Source organism: Lissotriton vulgaris, chromosome 4_1, assembly GCF_964263255.1.
Source record: "Lissotriton vulgaris chromosome 4_1, aLisVul1.2, whole genome shotgun sequence".
Lineage (NCBI taxonomy): Eukaryota > Metazoa > Chordata > Amphibia > Caudata > Salamandridae > Lissotriton > Lissotriton vulgaris.
Window position 1 is genome coordinate 1,552,890,087 of NC_141691.1, and position 21,644 is coordinate 1,552,911,730.

The window sequence follows — 21,644 nt, forward strand, 5'->3', positions numbered from 1 at the left end:
ACGCAACGAACACATCTCTGGCCACCTTAAAGACCTCCACTGGCTACCCGTCAATAAGAGGATTACTTTCCGTCTGCTTACCCACGCACACAAATCACTCTACGACATCGGACCAGATTGCCTCAACTCTCGACTGTCCTTCTACACCCCCTCCCGCCAACTTCGCTCTTCCAGCCAAGCATTCGCCACTGTCCCTCGCATCAACAAAACCACCATGGGAGGCAGATCCTTCTCATACCTGGCTGCCAAAACATGGAACTCACTCCCCGCTTACCTTCGCCTCACCCAGAATCACCTAGCGTTCAGAAAACAACTTAAAACGTGGATATTTGACAAATAATCCCCCTCCCCTCCCCAAGCGCCTTGAAACCCTCTGGGTATGTAGTGCGCTATATAAATTTTATGACTTGACTTGACTTGACGTCATCCATTCTGTGTCTCTTCAGGTGCAGACGGCCGAAATCCCGACTTCTAGAGACCTTTGTCACGACCTGTGTCCCGGAGACTGGGTTCTAGTGCGGAAGCACGTGAGGAAGAGTTGCCTGGACGTCCGTTGGCGAGGGCCGTTCCAAGTCATCTTGGTGACGAACACTGCTGTGAAGTGTGGTGGACTGCCAAATTGGATCCACGCTTCCCACACTCGAAGAGTCCCAGCGCCCCTGGAGGAAACAGCTCCTCTTGTTGAAGAAAATCCAGCAGTGGAGGAAGATCCACTAGAGGGGAACAGCCAAGCTGTGAGGGTGTCTGAAGAAGCTGGTAACCCATCTGACCGAGCCCAGGGAGATCACGACGGCAGTGACACTGAATCTGCCTCTGAATGGGAAAGCTGCTGTGAAGGCGATCTCAACCCTGAAAAGGCTGAAGGTATTGATGAGCAGGTTGTGCCGACGAGGAGCAGAGGAGTGAAAGGCGCAGAGTCAAGTTGGCCTGAAAGACGGAAAAAGCTGAATGTGAGGCTGACCGCTGAAAGAGATCTTGCACCTGTATCTGAAGAATCAGACCCGGAAGGAGAAAGCCAAGAGTCAGAGGAAAAGGGTCCGAGGAGATCGAGGAGGGTGAGAGTACCTTGCAGAAGATACGCCACTCCGAAGTGGACCTACCCTTTGACAAATGCCAGGTGTACTGAGATCCGGGAGGGTGAGGTCGGTGCTTGTGACCGATACGACTCCGAATGTTAAGTTGGAAGTGATACTGTTGGTACCCGGACTGGAAATTGAAGGTTTACTAACAATCACTGTTCCTAATCCCCCTCTCCTAAGCAAGATAAATGATTTGATCCTAAATAGACTGGTTTTTCCTACATTTGGCCCTGAAATACCTGCCTATGAATCAATAGTCCTTCACATGGAACTCTTGGATTACGTACTCTGTGCACTTGGAGAAAATCTTATCATTGATGCGCAGTAAAGACTTTGTAAATAGCTGCTAAAAGTTACTTAGAGCCGAGTGGAAGAAGAAGAAATTCAGGGACATCCCTTAGAGGACGGAGAAGGGTTAGGGTCCCCTGAATAAGGAATGGACAATGAAGAATTGAAAGGGGTTTCTCTGCTTCTAGGTGTGGTTCGAGAAAAATTCATAAAGCCAAGCAAGAGACTTTTCATTGCTGAGACTTTGTGTTGCTGCTAGAACCGAATCATACTGTCTGAGACCATGGAGGCTGGGAACCCGACTCGTAGGGCAAAATGTATTATAGGTACACTATTAGGGTTAGTGATTTTCTTTATATTTGTAGTAGTCTTAGTTTCTTATTTAGCACCACAAGAGCAGGAAGCGGAGGTTAAGGGAACCCCTACACCTACCACTCCTAGCCACAAAGATGTAAACACAGGAGCCGAGAAAGCTTTGCTAGCTGAAGAGAGCCGTAGATTACATGCTGATTTGTCCAAAGGAAACTTTGGGAAGAATGCGTATGCTAAATTGTTGTATGAGTACAATGATGCGATGGATGCGAAAGATTGTTATGTGTGTATGCAATTGCCAGCTTCAGTAGACGAGGGTATTAGATACCATCACCTGCAATTAACGTATGGAATTTCATGTAGTTTGCTGCTTAGCATATTTTATGGGAGATCTCATTTTGAATATTTCTTTTCAAATTATGATGCTGTGTTACCAGAAGTCCCAAATTATAAGCACCTGAACAAGTGGGATTATTACAAATCAGAGGATAGACTTAGATACTTTTTCATTCCAACGAAAGCCATAGATACCTCATACGCGCACCGACACAACTTGACCTGCTCCTTGACCGAGGTAGAGAAGAAGTTCATAGAACAGGTTGAAGATAGATATCAGAAACAGAAGCAGTTACAGACGTCAGGTCAGGGCAAGGTAGATTGGACGGATGAGGAGCTTGGACATAAGTCAAAGGGAAGCTATGGTCCAATAGCCTTGGATGTGGTACAGAAGGGAAAGCTGTGTTTGCATAAGCCAAAGACGTATTATGAAAATGTGTATGTGGGCGAGACAACTTGTGAACACACTTTCAAAATAGAATACTACACCAAAGATTTCCTGAAGAGCGTGGTGCAAGTGATCCCTAGGGTGTATTTTGTTTGTGGAAGAAATGCGTACGTGAGGTTACAGGATAAGTGGTATGGGACATGTTACCTGGCGATTATCTTTCCTAAGATATATCACACTGAGGATTTTGATCAAGTAGAGGGTGGAAAATTGACAAGGGTGAAGAGAGGAGAAAGTGCTGGTGCAATAGTGGGAGATGTGTTTGGAGCTGCGATACCAATGTTGGGAGTGATTCTAAATGACGTGAAGATACGGAGATTAGCAACAGTGGTGGACGAATCATCGATGAGTACGGCAAAATCACTGGTGTTGATCCATGGTGAGATGTTGTCGATACGGGCGATGGTTTTACAAAACCGCCTTGCCTTAGACGTCCTATTAGCAAAAGAGGGCGGAGTCTGTAAACTTTTGAAAGTTCAGGAATGTTGCACGTATATTCCGGACAATTCTAAAGATTTGAAGAAATATATACGCAACATTACTGCCATACACTATGGGATTAACGATTTGACGCAAGAGAATACATGGGAGAAGGTTGGCAAGGAGTTTGGAAGCGTTGGAGGTTGGTTTGCGAACCTGGGAAGGAGTTTTCTTGAATACATATTGGAGCCCCTCATCATCATAGTGGCCTGTGTGATTGGAATATGGGGTTTGTTGAGATTGTACAAATGCTATAGGTCCAATAGCTTGGCTAGATCAGTGAGAGTACAGGCACAGAGAATGGAGGAGTTGCAGGACAATCAATACAGAAATTTGAGAGCATTGGAAATGCTGCGGCGAGGGAACATCGCCACAAGTGCTGTTTAGACCGGTCCCTACCCTAAGGAATGTGGGTTGGTGGTGATGACACAGGTCATCAAAGGGGGGACTGAGAGAGCGCAAAATTTGTGTTAGAAAATGTAGGGGTGCATCATATTCACAAGTAATCCGCACCCGCATATATAGAGGTCTATAATCATGTTTGAAAATGACACGGAGCTATGAAACCATGTATCAGAATTTGCATAGCTGTAACGTAAAGCGCTTTCCTTTTAAATACTAATGTCATGTTATTTTAGAAAATGTATTGCAGTGTAATACTAATTCAGTTAAAGGATGCTCAAATGGGCATTGATGTATTTGAAGCTTGTTTAGAAATTTACTATTGTATTCCATGTAACAACATAGAAGTGTTTAGTTAGAAATGTATTCTTTGTTTCTGCTATAATGATGTAGGCTTAATGAACGAAAATGTTTTGCCAATGTAAGGGGTGACATCTCGAAACGTGCAGAGGCCCAGGTGGGGAGGAAGGCCGTGCAGGCCAAACTAGGAATGTTTCTCATCACATTAAATCATGGAAATACTTTTCCTAGAAGGTTGTTTTAGAGAAATTAATTGCAAGTAGCATGGGGTTGCGAATCGATTTATGTGCTTTCTTTTGCAGGTGCAAGGTTAACTAGAGATAGGAGAGAAGGGCCCATTGTATATGAGCGTTAGGATGTTAGTTCTAGATATGGAAAAGTGGCTGCGGAATTTTAGGGAAGCAACTTCAAGAGGAGATGACTCTGGGACCCAAGGCCGTTTTTCAACGAACAAGGATGAAGATGTCGTAACGAAGATACTTTGAAAATTGATGCTTAGAGGGGGGCGTCCCTCGGGCGTGTCACCCTCATTGTGGATTTTGTATTAGGGACAGCACCCTGGTAGGAGAGCAGAGCAGAAGCGCACAAGGGCGAAGAAAGATGCTGGGTAGGCAGAGAGCTTTTGCCATGCGAGAGAGAGAGGGGTTCATAGACTAAGTCTGAACTGAGTGAGCGAACTTCTTTGGAAGTCACCACGGCTGACACCTTTGTTAGGAGGGAACCTGCGTGTAGGGATGTCACTTAGTATAGAGTAGGGACAGATTGTTTGGATGTATTTCTTCTTTTCTTCCATGTCTATCAAGACCCAGATTATAGCAATTCTTGCAAGCCTAGTGGTCTTGGAAATCATACTGGTGTTGATTCTTAGTAGACTGATACTTTTCCGTAGGATTATGTTTGTATTAGTACCTGTATATCTCCTGAATCTTTTACTGAGGTGTTTATATACACAACTGCTTTTGGCTTTATAATAAATCTTTAAAGGTGACTTTTTGTTAGTGGTTCTTTGGGGAAAGCAATGAAGATGGTTTGATCTGAAATTATGATGACAAGATAGATTGCCTTCTACACTCTATGACAGATAAAAAGGTCTAGTCGACCTGTGGCGGGATTCTAGAAATCTTATTCCGATTCTATCGAAAATTCCCACCTTTCCAAAAATGTATTATCAGAGTCAGGGAAGCTGACTTCTTATTTACTCACAATGAGAACACGGTTGAGGATCTCTTTCAAAGAAGAAGCAGCAAGACAAGTTGGCTGTAGACCTTTGGCTGTGGTCCTAATTGGAAATCGAGAAAATCCCTTTTTGCACTGAAACTTCAAGTTTTGAAAGTTTGGAAATGTGTTTTCACAGCCACTTTACAAATATGGACATTCGCTGCACATAAATAACTGTTTTAAAGCCAAGCTTTGTTTCATAGCCAAAACCGAATGTGCCAATGCTTCTTTGTGGTCGTTTTTAAGAAGCATAACCAGAGAATTGGTGGGTTTAATTTTTCAATCCCATTGACGGCATTGATTGCAAAAAATATCCAAATTATGTATTTTTTATATCCTGGTCTAAAAATCTCAGTTACGCCATTTGAAATATTAAAGTTGCTTTTGTTTTAACTTGGTGTGTGAGTGTTATTCTGTCAGTACTTTCTCGTAATGTTGCTTGGGTGATGCTATATTTGTATCACACACACTTTTCATCAGGAAAGTCCTTGCTCCTTGTACCTATCTACCAATATTTCTCTCTGAATGCCTTACCTAATCTTGCTTTTACTTTTCGGTGCTATATTGGTATGACTTTACTGAAGCTTAGCAACAGCTGTCATCAAGGCTGTGACTTGCTGAGGATATGTAATTTACTCTTCTTCCTAAAGAGAGTCGTGTGTATCAATCAGGAAATATTTTGTATTTGCAAGGGAAATACCAGGATTGTGGTAATGCAGACTATTTGACTATTGCCTATCTCTCAATGAGGAGTATTTTGCATCTCATACACACTGTTTTTAAAAACACTGGTCTGCTGTCTTACAAACTGTGCCTTACTCTTTGTGACTATCTAAAGAGGCCTTAGATGTCTCTCAGGAAATGGGACAGAAACCCAGGGACAAAAACACTCCTCTGATATTTTATGAGAGTGTAGCGACCATCTCCTGCCCACCTTTCAGGGAGTGGTAACTGGCTGTGGTTTTGGTACAATTTAAGGCTGATTCAGAGCTGTTTGAGACACTACCATATTTGTATAGTCTTTAATTCTGTAACAGGAAATCTATTGGTAATGTTATCACCCTAGGAGATGGTGCGTGTATTGCTAGCAGTAATTTTCCCCCAGTGGTAATACAGAGAGGATTTTTTCAGCTGGAAGTATTATTCCCACCATTCCTTTGAAACTTAGCTAATCTGAACAATTTATTAAAAACCCTTGGTCCAAGCTTCTATAACAATTTAATTATATTTTTGGATCAATTATAAATTTTCACAGGAATTTCGTAATACTGAAATAAAGTTTATTATTGAAATCTTAATAAAGTACAGGGGATTAATAATACTTGGGAAATTGTTTGAGAATATAACTCAACTCTAAAGATTGGTCCTCCTATGGTGTATTAATTTTGAAAAAAGAAATGAAATTTAGATGCACACATTAATTCCAGTAATCATTCTAGTAATCATGCCAGTAATTATTAATTTTCAATGTTTATAGTAAATTCACACCCAATGAACAGCTTGATATTTCCATGCTCTTAATTTCAATACAAAGTGTTTACCCACTGATATCGTCTTCAGAATCATTGTCACTTTTCAAGGTTTGTTTTCTTTTGAATTAATTTAGATTCCTGCTAGAAACCCATAACAAGTCTTGATAGATAGATATGTGTCAATGTCGCTAGTCCATCATAATAATGATCTCTGATAAGATGTCTACCTGCATGTGACCTGGAGGAACAGATCAAAGAAATGATGGTGCTCTGGGTTGATCACCTCCCTTTATATTGGTGCCCTTCGCAGGTAGTGTGCCTCAGGCTCCTGCACCGTAAGCCAACAGGTTGACTGGGGATGGCGAGCCCCACAGGTCTGCCTGCAAGAGCATCTGTGAAGCTTTTAGGCTATGTTCTCTCCTCTGTTGTACTGCCTCTGAACCTGCAACCACATGTTATGTCTCACTCAGTCACTCAGTATCTTTTAAATTTATTGTTTCAATGAAAATTCACATATCAAGCATGTCCTATTTCATTTAATTATACACTTTGTGCCAGCTAGCCTTGATTCCTCCTGTATATCTAACAAAATATCTGCATTTCACAAGCGTGTGTTTCACCTGTATTTATTTGTAGTGTTGTGTATTTGACAAATCAAACTCCCTCTAGGGCTTCCCAAAAGTTGTAATTCTTGCCGGGCTCCAGACATGGGCGTCCGCAGACATTTTTCCACGGGGGGGCGGCAAACCTGGCAAATGAAGAGGCGTGGCTAATGTTAATCAATAGGGGCGGGCTAAAATGGCAGACAATCAGGATCGGGTAATACTCAGGCCAAGCTGAGAAAAACAAGCATTTGCATAGCCAACAGGTCTCGCCTTTGGGGCCTTACAAGTATTTAGTTATGTAGCAGTCCCAAAGGTGAGACCTATTGGCTATGCCAATGCTTGTTGTTATATCTGGGCATATTGAGAGGCTAGGGGACTGGGTCTCGATGTCGAGTTGGGAGCACAGCAATGACCTACTCAATTTGAATGCATAGGAAATACAACCGAAGGCGTGAAATGAAAGGTTCCCTACCAGGAATATCAGGAAGGTAGAAAGTTAGGCTGGTTAGAAAGGTAAGGAGAGGTAGAGGCAGGCATGGTGGTGAGGGGAGAAACAGATGCATGCTAGGAGAGCGCTTAGAGGGAGGGAGGCGAAATGGGAAATGGCACTGAAAGGTGGGTTGGATAAAGACCGTAGTGAGGCAAACAGAAGGGTTGCGAGGGGTGAAGGGTAGACAAAGAAGTGAGGTGTGGAAGAAAAAGATTCAGGTGCAGAGATAGGTAAATTAAACATGGAGAGGGGAGAATAACGCAGTCGTAGTCAGAGACAGGTAGAGACAGCTGAGGAAGAGGGAATAATAAAGACTGAGGCAGACAGGTGAGGTAGAGGGGTGCGTTAATATAAAGGAAGTGCAGAGATGTGTCAGAGAGCTTTTACTGAAGAGGAAAAGAAGTAGAGGTATTGAGAAAAGAGTAAGGTACTAAAAGAAGTAAGGGGGTGAACAGAGGTAGAAAGAATGGAAGGGGAGAGAACACGTAGAAGATGAATTTCAGGGTAAAGTGAGCGATCAGGCAGTGCGTGTGAGGAGTGGGATGCAGAGGGATATGTGGCATTGAGCGCAAGGTGTGGTGTACAGAGGAATATTTGGCAGTGAGAGCGAGGTGTGGGCTACAGAGGGGGATGTACGACGTTACAACGCGTACTTTTACAACGCGTGCCGTTACTACGCAACTTTTACAATGCAAGTCATTACAACGACTTGCGTTGGGGGGCACTGGATAGAAAATATTTTAATTTACTATTCCAACTCCAGTCCCCGTGGATAGTAGGGAAGGAGTTGGGTAGTAATTTAAACTATTTACTATCCTGGAGTGCCCCCCAGCGCAAGTCGTTTTAACGACTTGCGTTGTAAAAGTTGCGTGGTAACAGTACCGTGTTGTAAAACCTTCGTTGTAAAGGTTGTTCCCCACAGAGGGATATGTGGCAGTGAGCGCGAGGTGTGGGGTACAGAGGGATATGTGGCAGTCAGCGCGGGGAGTGGGGTACAGAGGGATATGTGGCAGTGCGCGAGGTGTGGGGAACAGAGGGATATGTTATGGCAGTGAGTGCAAGGTGTGGGGTACAGAGGGATATGTTGTGGCAGTGAGCGTGAGGTGTGGGGTACAGAGGGATATCTTGTGGCAGTGAGCGCGAGGTGTGGGGTACAGAGGGATATCTTGTGGCAGTGAGCGCAAGGTGTGGGGTACAGAGGGATATGTTGTGGCAGTGAGCGTGAGGTGTGGGGTACAGAGGGATATCTTGTGGCAGTAAGCGCGAGATGTGGGGTACAGAGGGATATCTTGTGGCAGTGAGCGTGAGGTGTGGGGTACAGAGGGATATGTTATGGCAGTGAGCGCAAGGTGTGGGGTACAGAGGGATATGTTGTGGCATTAAGCGCAAGGAGTTGGGTACAGAGGGATATGTTGTGGCAGTGAACGCGAGGTGTGGGGTACAGAGGGATATCTTTTAGCAGTGAGTGCGAGGTGTGGGGTACAGAGGGATATCTTGTGGGAGTGAGCGTGAGGTATGGGGTACAGAGGGATATCTTGTGGCAGTGAGCGCGAGGTGGGATACAGAGGGATATAAGGCAGTGAGGGCAAGGTGTGCAGTACAGAGGGATATGTAGTGGCAGTGAGTACAAGGTGTGGGGTACAGAGGGATATAAGGCAGTGAGTGCAAAGTGTGGGGTACAGAGGGATATAAGGCAGTGAGCGCAAGGTGTGGGGTACAGAGGGATATAAGGCATTGAGCGCGAGGTGTGGGGTACAGAGGGATATAAGGCAGTGAGCACGGGAAGTGGGGGCAGTGAAACACAGGGTCGGGACGTCCTGCCAGACATGACAGGGTGCATACTGGTAGATAGATGTTATTGACATGAGTCTGTGTATGTTTTAGTGGGATCTGAAATCCGGGCTATGCTGCAACCTCAATTTATGACTTGGGAGTATAATTTTTATTTATAAAGTTTTATATAGCGCTAACAAGAACCCAAAGGTTATCAGAGCGCTTTACAAAAGGTTATCAGAGCGCTTTACAAAAGGGTGGAAGGAAGGTCAAAAACCCAATATCTACATCAAGTAAGAATACACAACATGAATAATCGCATGATTCACAGACAAATGACACAAAGGAGAGTGACACAAAAAACAAATTCAAGCTTTTGCACTAGGTATCCTGTGGTGGGAGAGCCTCAGGAAGTGCTAACACTTTCCTCCTAAAACCATACAAGTATAATATGGGTCTGGTAGCTTAGTTGACTAATGTGTCCACTGTGGGGGCCTAAGTTTGACATGGCCACAGGTTCAAACCCCGGTGGGTCCACTCAGCCTATCATCCTTCTGAGATCCATAAAATTAGTATCATTGAGTTGGATAACAATAAACATCTGTTATTCAGTGCCAAGATACCCTTCTGGGTGAAGGTGCGCTTTACAAATACACGTTATGTTATAAATAGGATTCGCTGCCCATCTGGAGGGAACAGGTGTTATATGGCTACCAATTTAGTTTAGTCCCCTAACACCTCACAACTGTACTACCTCTGTACCAGTAGGCAGCTCTATCTAAGTAAACCTCTGCTTCTTTCGTCTACCTCTTTCCCCTGTCCTGTTTCAACTGCCTGGTCTCATCCCAGGCTCAAAACTTTACAGCGTGGTTGGCCCAATGGCTGCAGTCAGTAACTGAAAGCATAACAGAAACAAGAAGACATTGCACTGAACTTGCAGAGAAAATTATAACTAACAGCTGATTACAACGATATTTTCGATGCCCTTCTTTCACACCGCATCCTCCATCACACTGCCAGGCAGTTCAACCAAAGTGAAGAGAAGAGTGACACCAAAACGCTTTTTATAATGTACTTTGGCCCCTCAAAAGGGTGCCCTATATAAATACTACAGTACAATACTGTATGCTGATTAGGCTCTTGTTAATTCGCCAGTCAGATACAGCAGCCATTATATCAAAAGAAAGTAACATGAGTCGACGACGGGTGTTTTGCTGCTGCTCTGAACAGATTTAGATCAAGCCTCGAGTCGTCAATAGCGAAGAGCAATGAATTTAACTCTGTAGTCTCCCCCACTTACAAGCCACATTTTACATGGCCTGCTCCTCCTCCTTGCATTTGCTGCAACAGGTGGGTCAGCTTTGGAAGTAATCATACCATTCATGACAGTAGACAGTACAATCATGCTTAAGCTCAGGTGTCCACTTAACCAAATAACTTATTCAAAGCTTTTTGAAAAAGGATGAGAAATAGCATTCAAAGTCGACTTCTAAATGATTTATAGTATGGTTGAGCTCAACCATCTTACTGAGCCATAATGCATCGATTCCCCCAGAACTTAATTCAGAAGACTTCTTGCTCTCAAGCTACACAGTGTTAAAAGGAGGTCTTGGTATCCAGACCTAACCACTCTTGCTTGTGGCGCGCAGCTCAAACCGGCCATTGTCATTCTGTTTGTGACAATCAGCCACAGACAGAATGACAATAGGCAGGAGGGGCTGCGAGGAGGAGTGCGAGGCGCCCCATCAGGGAGTTTAGGCCTCTGGCAGGGAACAGCTCTGCTCCCTGCAGGGCCCGGAATTATGGATAAAAGACATCTGTAAAAGCATGGGCAGGCGCAGGAGGGGTGCTCCAGGGGGGGGCAAGCGCCCCTCCTTGCCCCCCCCTGCGGACGCCCATGGCTCCAGATGTCCCGCAATTAAGAGATACCAGGAAATTCCATTTTTAAACGCCTCCAAGTTCTGCAAGCCTCACAAAATGTTGGAGTCCTACAGTTGTGGAAAATCAATACAGTTTAGTGAACATTATCTACGTCATCTTGCCTTTCTCCGATGCCACACTTTCCGTCATGCACATCTGCCATATTTTAGCCGTCACGATCAGAATCACCCTCACGTAAGACCCCCCCCCCCCACACCGGTCATTCCCACTCTCACCTGCCTTGCGCATAGGCAGCAGCCATTTTGAGCATCATGGTCTCCCGGCCCCTCGCTGATAGCCAGCGCGTCTCTCTCTCTCTCTCTCTCTCTCTCTCTCTCCTAACCTCGCAAACATCCCCCGCACGTTGACAACCCCCGCTCTCTCATGCCTTGGGTCATAAACCCCTCTTCAGCGCAGCTCCGCCACAGAATCCCATCCTGTTCCCAGCGCGACACCTCCCTTCATTCCTTTCATGATCTCAGATCCTTTTGATGCAAACCCCCTTTTCCTGTGTCCCCGTTTGTCTTCCTTATTCCCAGGCCACCACCTGGCCCTGCGGATACTGTTTATTACCCCGTACAGTAGGAAGCTTCCCCTCCCCATCAAAAGACCCTCGAGCCGATCAAAGCCCCCACCCTATGAGATCCGATCAACCCCATGCATTCCGTGAATCGGCGGAATGCCCTGCTGCGCGACAATCATCACCTGTTGTGACCGGGGTGGGGAATTCAACTGTAAATGTATGTGGGAACGGGCCTGTAGGGGAGATTCCGAGGATGTTCTTTCAAATATCAAAATGTGGCGAGAATGTGTTACGTGCAATAAAGGTCATAAACCCTAGTATAAGAGGCCAGGCCTCAGAAATGTGGTTAGAGCACCTCGTGATGATACTTGCTGTCTGAATTGATGTGTTCTCCTCCGGAGAGAATAAAATCCTCGTTTCCTGCCTTCCAGTCTCCAGCGCCTGCTTCTTCGTTGATTAATATTGGTGGGTCATAGAGGCGACACCGCCGGGCAACATAAAAGGGTCTTTGGTTACTGGTTGTCTTTGAACCCCTTTTTACAATTGGCGCCCCCCCGTGGGGCCCATCAGCGACTCGTGGATCCAGTGGGAGAGGTCCTGACGACAGAGTGAACGACTGCAACGATCGGAAGGTACCCTGTCCGATAGACCCTCGTCTGACAGCCGATCATCCGAACTTCACTGGTTCCGAACAGACCTCTCCCGAGTGATCTGCGGTCCTGACTGGGAACCATCAGGAGTGCCACGTGGATTACGAAGAGAAGAGGACGATCGGGCGCTGGATTCGGAAGACAAGAAACTGTCCATGCGGTCCGGGTAAGGTCGTGCAAACACGACGAATTGCGAAAGTGATTGATAATTGAAAGTGATTGATAATTGATGAGAAAATACTAGTATTACTTTTTGTTAATTTATTTGGAGATTCGCTGTCTGCAAACGGAGAAACAACAGGCCCTCCCTTTATAAACAGCGAAGGATAGGTACGCATCCGTCGGACCTATCTTTCTCCCCCATTGAACAATTGCCCCTCCCCCATTGATTAACTGTTATAGATTGTTTTCTGGAGATTCTCTGTCTGCAAACAGGGAAGAATAGGTCCCCTCTTTGCAGATAGTGAAAGGGTAGGTGACGCGGACCTTTGCGAGCCTACTTATTCTCCCCATTGACCATATTGATTTTTTATTTTTGACCTAACGTTGATTGCTCAAGATTGGTTCATGAGGTATTCACTACCTGCAAACAACGTAGAATAGAAATATTCTGTCTAGTCTTTGCAAGCAGTGATAAGATAGGTAGTGCTGACTATTATCCCATTGTGATCCGTCATGCCTGTCTTCTCCCCCCTGGTTAGTAGCCTGTTTAGCCCGGACCGCTTATTAGAGATGAACCATCCGGCTCCGCTGGAAGGCACCCCTAATAAGGACATGTTTATGAAGCATGGATTGATCGCTATAGCCTATAGTGAGCTGTGGCATAATTATACGAAAAAGGATCGAGAAAGTCAGTGGCCACTGAGAGGATCCTTCGATCTTGACAAAATAGAAACGGTAGAAATAGCCCTTCGTAGGAATGAAACAACACCTATTATGCTCGATAGTCTCGGTATGTGGCGCAAAGAAGCCACACGACGAAGGGAAAACGACGAATTCAGAAAAGGTGAAGGGACACGGCGGACAACCCTCCAAACGTCTAGTAGGCAAAGGGAAGGGCCAGCGATGGCACAGCTCCGAGGAGTAGACATGAAAAGGGAACGGTATAAAGGGATGTGTCGACAGGACAACCCCGGGACGCGACGACCCGAAAGTAATCCCCCGACACTATTGTAATGATGCTTGTTCTCCCCCCAATAACTTTCGGAGTCGGATGGTGGTGCCAACTTCTTTATTCCAGTACCTACATACAAGGAGCGCAAAGCATGTCCTACGCCCAGCCTGCTCGCGCTCTGAATGCCTCGCTCCGCCTGCCGCGCCTCTACGTCACGTACGTCACGTAGCCACGTGACGTACCATGCTAGCGCGCTCACTACATATCTCCCTTTTTTCCAAAGTGTTATGTGAACAAGTCCTGACTCATATCATAGTCTCTGAACCTCACTGGTGGGACCACCGCCCTGCCGCTTCTCGTCAGTCTTACCGGGGAACTGGCAGGCGTAGCTTCTTCGCTCTGTCCACTCTCTAGCGCAGCCGCACTAGGCACGCCCCGACTGCTGTCTTCCTCCGGCTGACACTCTGCACTTGCCTCTTGATCCTCGTTACTACTTTCTCCTAAGTCCGGGCCTTCACCTCCATAGTCACTGGAGTGGTCACTGTTGCTCTCACTCTCTTTCCTGTTGCCTCCACTCCTCCAGTTGAGTATTTTATTACACCTGGCCATGCGATCCTGCGACCACACATTTCCATCGCTCAGTAAAGCCGCCCGGCCCTTGATTTCCACAACTCTCAGGGGCCTGCTGTACTTACTTTCCCCTTTTTTCTGCAGTGTGGGCAGTCTTACTCTCACCCATTCCCCCTTTTCGAGGGTAGTGTCTTTTACATTCCTCCTCGCATCGTAGTGTTTGGTATACACTGCTTGTGCCTTCTTCAGGTTGGCTTGCACCACTGCCGGTGACCACTCACTCTTGATAACTCTGTCCTTCCATATCCTGTTGTCTTGGGTGAACGGCTCCCGGCCCCTTAATATCTGGAAAGGGCTATAGCCAGTGTTCGTGGGAGTTATCCGATACGCCCACACCATGTGCCATATCTCTGCCTCCCAGTCTTTGTTGTCTGCAATAGCCGCTTGTATCGAGCCCATCACCACTCTATTGAAGCGCTCCACCAACCCATTCCCAGCCGGGTGATATATGGATGTGTGTTTAGACGCTATTCCATTTCTTTGCATGAATTGATTCCATTTATCAGATCGGAATTGGGGCCCATTGTCACTAAGAACACCCTTGGGGATGCCCTCTCTCACAAAGGTTTCTGCCATGAAGCTCACTATTTTCTCCGTGTCCATTGTTTCTTCGATCTTTACTTCCGGCCATTTCGAATAACGATCTACCATTACACAAATGTATTTCTGTATACCTTGTGCATTCAGCACTGGCCCTAAAATGTCAATGGACAGTTCCTCCCATGGGTTTTGTGGAGGATCAATCTTTCCCAGGGCAGGGCGCAATGGTTTCAGCGTTTTGTCGGCACCCTGGCACCTCAGGCACTCTCTCACATGTCTTTCCGCTCTTATGTCCATTCCTGGCCACCAATAATTTTGCTTGGCCCTTAGTTTTAACTTTCCCACTCCCAGGTGGCCTTCGTGTAACATGTCCATCAATCTGGGTATCATCGTTGACGGGGGTATGACTCTTTCCCCTCTGTATATAAATGTTCCCTGGTCATCCATTGATAGTTCCTCTCTCACCTCGAAGTAGGGGACAAGGTCACGCTCCAGTTTGCATTTGTCCGGCCAGCCTCTCACAATGTAGCCCTTCACTTTCTCCAGATTCGGGTCTCCTTCATATGCCGTTCTCCATTCCTGTTTGCTGATGGATACTTCGAGGTCCCCGGTGAGTGCGACCCACTCTTCCTTCGCCTCGGGGCATTCTGTACCGGGCTCCATCGCTGCCGCCCTACTCAGGTAGTCTGCCACCTTGTTCCTGTTCCCTGGAATGTGTTCAACATCATAGCGGAACTCCATTAATTTGAGTGACATTTTCGAGATCCTCGGTGTCGCTTCCGCATGTCCACTAGATGTGAGCACTTTGAGCAGGGGCTTGTGATCGGTCCTCAACCTGAACCTTGTGCCCCACAGGAACTGGCGGAACCGGGACATGGCCCACACCACCGCCAACATTTCTTTTTCAATCACACTATATCTCTTTTCAGTGTCGTTCAGGGTGCGGGACGCGAAGCATATGGTTTCAACTCTCCCTTGGCCTCGGTCTTGCATGAGGACTGCCCCCAGACCTTTATCACTCGCATCTGTGGTGAGTATGGTGCTTCCTTGGGGGTCGAACCCTTGCAGTGGAATTGCCCCTGCCACTTCTCTCTTTATCATTTCAAATTCCCGTTGAGCTTCTTCTGACCAACAGAATTCGCTGCTCTCTCGGGTTGACAGCCTCATGTGGTGAGTTTTCGAGGCGAAATGTTCAATGAACTTCCCATAGTATTCCGCCATTCCCAGGAATGACCTGACTTCCTCCTTGGTAGCTGGTGATGGTGCGTCGCAGATCGCCTTTACATTTTCACTCTTGGGGGTCACTCCTTGAGCACTGATTTCGTGGCCCAAGTACGTTACCTTCTCCATCCCTATCTGGCATTTTGCCCATTCTGCTGTGAGGCCCTTACCTTCCAGGATGCCCAACACCGCCTCCAGCTTCCTGTCGTGGTCCACTTTGTCCTGGCCCATCACCAATATATCGTCCTGGAAGTATTGCACTCCCTTGATGTCCTGGAACAACTGGTGCATGAGCTTTTGAAACACCGCAGCCGCCGAGGCTAGCCCGAACGGCATGCGGCGGAATCAGTAGCATCCGAAAGGAGTTATAAAGGATGTTAAGCTGCGGCTCTCTGGGTGTAACGCTATCTGGTGATATGCTGATGTCAAGTCTATGGTGGAGTACCACTGAATACCCCTTGTGCTGGCCAGCATCTCCTCTATCCGGGGAAGGGGAAACTTCTCCACCACTATATTTTTGTTCAACTCACGTAGGTCCACGCATAAACGGACCTTGCCATTCGGTTTCTTCACCACCACCAACGGTGATAGCCATTCGGCACATGCTATCGGCTCGATAATCCCTCTTTTCTCCAGCTGTTGTAGTTCTTCCTTCACATCGTCCCTTACTGCCAGCGGGATGTTTCTCACCTTGTGTGCCACCGGTACAGCTCCTTTTTTGAGTATGATCTTGTGTGCAAATTTGTCGAGTCTGCCCACTGAGCCTCCGAAGACCGTTGGAAACTTCTTCCTCCATTTGTTCGTGTCTAGCGCTTCCTCCGGCTCCATCAATAATATCTGTTCCTTGCCTCCCGGGTCCAGCTTGATGCCCAGGTCTCCTTGGTCTAGCCACCCTAGGACGGAGGGACCTTTCTCGGAGACATACAGTTTGCACCTGGCCTCTCTGCCCCTGAATTCGAAGTTCAACTTCCTGCACCCGGCCATGGGGATTCGATCACCATTGTAGGTCACGGGACATATGTCCAGCTTGTCCAGCTCGGGGCCCAGTCGCGGAGCAAACTTCTCTTCCCACACGCTCCGGGGGATGATGGTATAGGGCGACCCTGTGTCCGCCACCACTTGGACTTCGACACCTCCGATCTTCATTTCCATGACGGGTTTCATCGTTCTTCCTCCGCCCTTGCCACAGCCTCGGTCGTTTATGCTTAAGATTTCGTCGTAGATGCAGAGGACTGTGATCACTTCCTCCTCTGCTGCTTCTTCTGGCTCCTCCGATGCTTGGGCCACGTACTTCACTGCATTCTTGGCTGCCTTCTTCCTGCACGCCTTTTCAAAATGGCCGACTATTCCGCAGAACGTGCATTTGGCGCGAAGCGCGGGGCACTTCCGGTCGTGCGCCTCGTGCGTCCAACTGCCGCATCGGTAGCAAGGCCGTTTGCTACTTCCTGCCTGTTTGCCAGGGTTGCCTGGGCTGTGCCGCCATTTGTCGGGACCCTTTTCTGGCTGTTTCCGTGCCTGATTATCCTTGCGGTGTTCTTCCTCGTCTACTTTGTTCACTGTTCCCCTGGGTACAATCTCTTTCTTCGTAGCCGCTGCACACCTTCGTGCCAGTTCAGCCCTTTTTACTATCACCAACACGTCCTTGAGCGAGGTGTCCCCCGCGGCCCATAGTTTGTCCTGCACGCTCGAGCACGTGGTGTGCATCACCACTTGGTCTTTTATGAATTCACTTTCCCAGTTGGCATAATTGCACGGGACCGCCAGTTTCTTCAACGCCGCCACATCCTCTTCCACCGTTTCCCCGGGTAGTTGCTTCCTTTGCTGGAAGTTAAACCTGTCTACTGAGACGCACACTGAGGGTTTGAAGTGTTCTTCTAGGTCTTCCAGCGCATGGGCATACTCGTCATCATCCTCTGTCTCTCTCTTCTTCGGTACCAAGCTTTTGTAGATCCTTAGGCCTTCTGGGCCCAGGTTTAGCAGCAGGATGCGTTTCTTTCTCGGCGGCTTGAACTTCTCCTCGCTCTCGTCTTCCATCACTTCTATGAAATTGTCTATGTATTCCTTCCAGTCCTCCCATTTCATGAGCGGTTCCCCTGGTCGGGAAAGGAACTGGACTGGCGCTATCGCGTAGCCCGCTTGTACATTCATCTTCTCCGCCCGGGATGTGGGCAGTGTACCTTCCAGGCTTCTCGGGCTCCCTGGTGCACCGTTTCGTTCTTCCTTCTTGAGCAAGGGCGGAGGGCTGTTCCTTTCAGCCCTTTCCTGTTCGGGTGGAGTAGCCAGTGCGTACCCCGGTGGGCCGTGACCGTGACTGGCTTCCTACCTCGGTTGTTCAGGGTACTTCGACCGTCGCTATTTGTGCTCTCGGTGCTTTGTTCTCCTTGCTGATGGTTGCGTTGCGCTCCTTGCCGTGCCCTATGAGGGTGGGGTCGCTGTGCGTACCCTCGGGCCTTCCTCGTCTCTCCTGCGCCACCCTCCGTTCCGCCGTGCTTCTCGTAGTCTGCGTGGTGGGGGTCGTGGGTCGGTATCCCACCCTCGTCGCCACTGTAATGATGCTTGTTCTCCCCCCAATAACTTTCGGAGTCGGATGGTGGTGCCAACTTCTTTATTCCAGTACCTACATACAAGGAGCGCAAAGCATGTCCTACGCCCAGCCTGCTCGCGCTCTGAATGCCTCGCTCCGCCTGCCGCGCCTCTACGTCACGTACGTCACGTAGCCACGTGACGTACCATGCTAGCGCGCTCACTACAACTATGCACAGGACGAACAGATTTAAAACAAAACCAATGTGCTTTCTGTAGACGTCTCGGGCACTGGAAAGCCCAATGCCCGACTCTGCAGAGCATAGGTAAGAACGAAGGGTCGACAGAAAGAACAGGCCGGCAGAAAGGGAAAAGGCGCGAGATAAAAACCAATCAGACTAGTGCAGACGGAACAGATAGAACCACCCCGTTTGATTATGCTCGATGGCATAGGTTTCGTCAGACCAATTTTAACGACATGTTAGAGTTCTGGGACTGATTGCTCTCTGTTGCTCCCCCCCACTCTGAAAAACAAACACAATTACAGGCCAGTGTAAACAACCCCCGTTAGAGAAAGGACTCAAGGAAGCCAAAAACGTCTATTATATAACTTAGGATTTAATTATGGTAAAGAAAACACACAACCAACGGTAAATAGAATAACTAGTAGAACTCTCTCTAAAACAAACTGTACTAATAGGAGAAATACAAAACATATTATGCTCACTCCGGAAGTCCTCGAAATGTAACAGTTCGATGGTCCCGCCCACCTGAAACACATAGCACGTGTGGGGCGGGGCCTGCCAGCAGCCATGGACCAAAAGAGATCACCGGCGAGAAGGTACCGGAGGCTCCACAAAGCAGGCAATGAAATGGTCTTCCCATACTACCCTTCCAGGGATGGCGTCCCCCGGGCCGCGAGTAGGGAGGGGGCGGATGCAAATGACCCCCTCCCTCGTATCTCCTGGTCCGGCCATCACGAATTCCTCCATCGAACGGATGCAGGGTGGGCGGGGAGGGAGAGGCGACACGGACGAGCCCTCTCCCGCCTCCGCAGGTAGGAGGCCTCCCTGCCCTGGTCCGGCGCCGATGTCCTCCAGCCGGGCGACAGCCATATACCTGCGCTGCACAGAACTTACAATGTCCGGCTGGTATATTTTCGCAGCACAGGACATACAATGTCCGGCGGGCATACCTGAATAGCACCGGACGTACAATGGTCCCCCAAGAGTCGGAATCAGGGGTGTAGGGTGGTCATCATGTGCACCCCTGATTCGAAGGGACGGCGTAGGATGCGCCGGGAGAGGGAGGCGGCACGGACGAGCCTCCCTCACCTCCCTCACCTCCCCAGATGAAGGCTCCACTGCTGCACCCTGGCGCCCCGAACCAAAATGTCCTGCTCCAACAGCATGATGTTCTGTCATTTTCGCCACAAGAAGTTTCTTCCACTCCTGAAAGATACGACGGAGGGCGGCTGCCGCAGGGTCTCAAAATGGCGTCTGGGCCCTCGGAAGGCGGGTCTAGGCCTCTGGAGCAACTTTGTCCGAAATTGCAACTCGGGCATTTGCCCACCTGGGCGCAAGCCCCCACCATCGACAAACATCCCCTCGCCTTTGAAGATTCTACCAAAGTCCCAAGAGCCCTCAGCCCCTTCAGACTTCCGGTGGGGAACAGCTGCATTGATCACAAATGAAATAACCACGGCACAGCAACAAGATGGCGGTGCTCTCGTGTCTGCATCAGCTTCCGTCTGAACCACCCAGGAACATTATGGGCTAACGAACTCGAGTAAGTTCCGGCTGAACATCAACATGACCCGGTAAGAAAGACTCTACCCCCCTCCCTCTCTTGATTGACGGCCCACACCACCAGCCCCTCTGTTAGCACAGTTTTTTTGAACTGCCGAAAGGGACCCTGGTCCAACCGCCAAACCGTCAGAGACATTTTTGCCCCTGATGCTACTTCCGGACTAAACCGGCTTCGCCCAAAAATGGCGCCGGTATCAATAGGAACTAACAGATGCCTCGTGGTTTTCCTTAGCCACTGAAACTTGATGTACTAAGATTTATATACGAACCTTTGCGCACTTGATGAAAAAGGGAGGAGGGTTCACTTGACGAACATTTGACAGGGGTCCCGTAAAAATGTTGATTTCAATGAACGATTTATTTTGATATTTATTTTAACTGGTACATAACGTCGTTTATGATGCACACCCATGGTATACATCTAGGAAATGTGATTACAATGAGCTTGACTGTGTTTCCATTTATGGACTGAAATGCCCCTGATCCCTCATCACGCAATGAAACGTTTTTTAGTTACTTGCAAATAATTAATTAGGCCTTTTTAACATGTTCTTGTGCCGCAAAATAACCTCCTTACTGTATGTGCTTCCATCGTCGACATGTCCGACCAGAATATGATTGCGCTCTCACATTTTACGTACTGAACGATTATGCAAATAAAGGTTTTCCAAACTATGAATAGGCATCACATGCTTTTGTAAATGTGGGGATTGGTGGGAGGGCTTTTCCTGTGCACAACCGTTCTGCTCCTTTTTTTAGAAATGGTTTTTCGACCCTGAATTGATGATCGAATCAAAAGGTATGATACGCTGCCTCCAAAATATGCAACTAAGATGTGTGAACTAACGTATGAAGAAGGACCTCGACTTCTGAGAATGGGTAAAGTAATGCGGTGTGATTGTTAAAATGTTATAAAGGTATGGTGGTCGAAAATACTAAGGGACAGGGTTGACCGAAGAACTGATATGCCTTAGAACATCACAGCTTTGGGAATGATTTAAGGATCCCGATGGCCAGATACATCTACAAAACCGGGTACCTCGCGCTAGGCACCTCTGATTCCTCTTTTTAACGTTTCCCTACACACGATCCATAATGTCATCCTCGAACCCCCCATGAACCACCTATCACACTGTCCGCCCCCTTGACTCCAGAAACCAAGACCCTAGGGATTATATCCCGAGGATATAAGTACGAGTATGCGGTAAGTAAAGGACTTTCGTGCCCGTACATTTGATGTGCTCGAATGTTGTCCCCCTCCCTTTTCCTCCTTTTTTCCCTCTGCAGGTTACATTGGAGTCCCGATTAGGGTATCGTAAGGGATCTGGAGCCGCGTCACGTCCGATGCATGAAAACGGACTAACGCTGCAAGACGACACAAAAAGACGCCCTACCCAATGCGCGACCTTTTTGTACCTGACCTAATGCTCTTCCGTCCCAAAACTGCATGCTTTCTACATCCTAACACAGACCCGAAACGACTAACGTTGGGTAACGCACTGAATAGCCCAA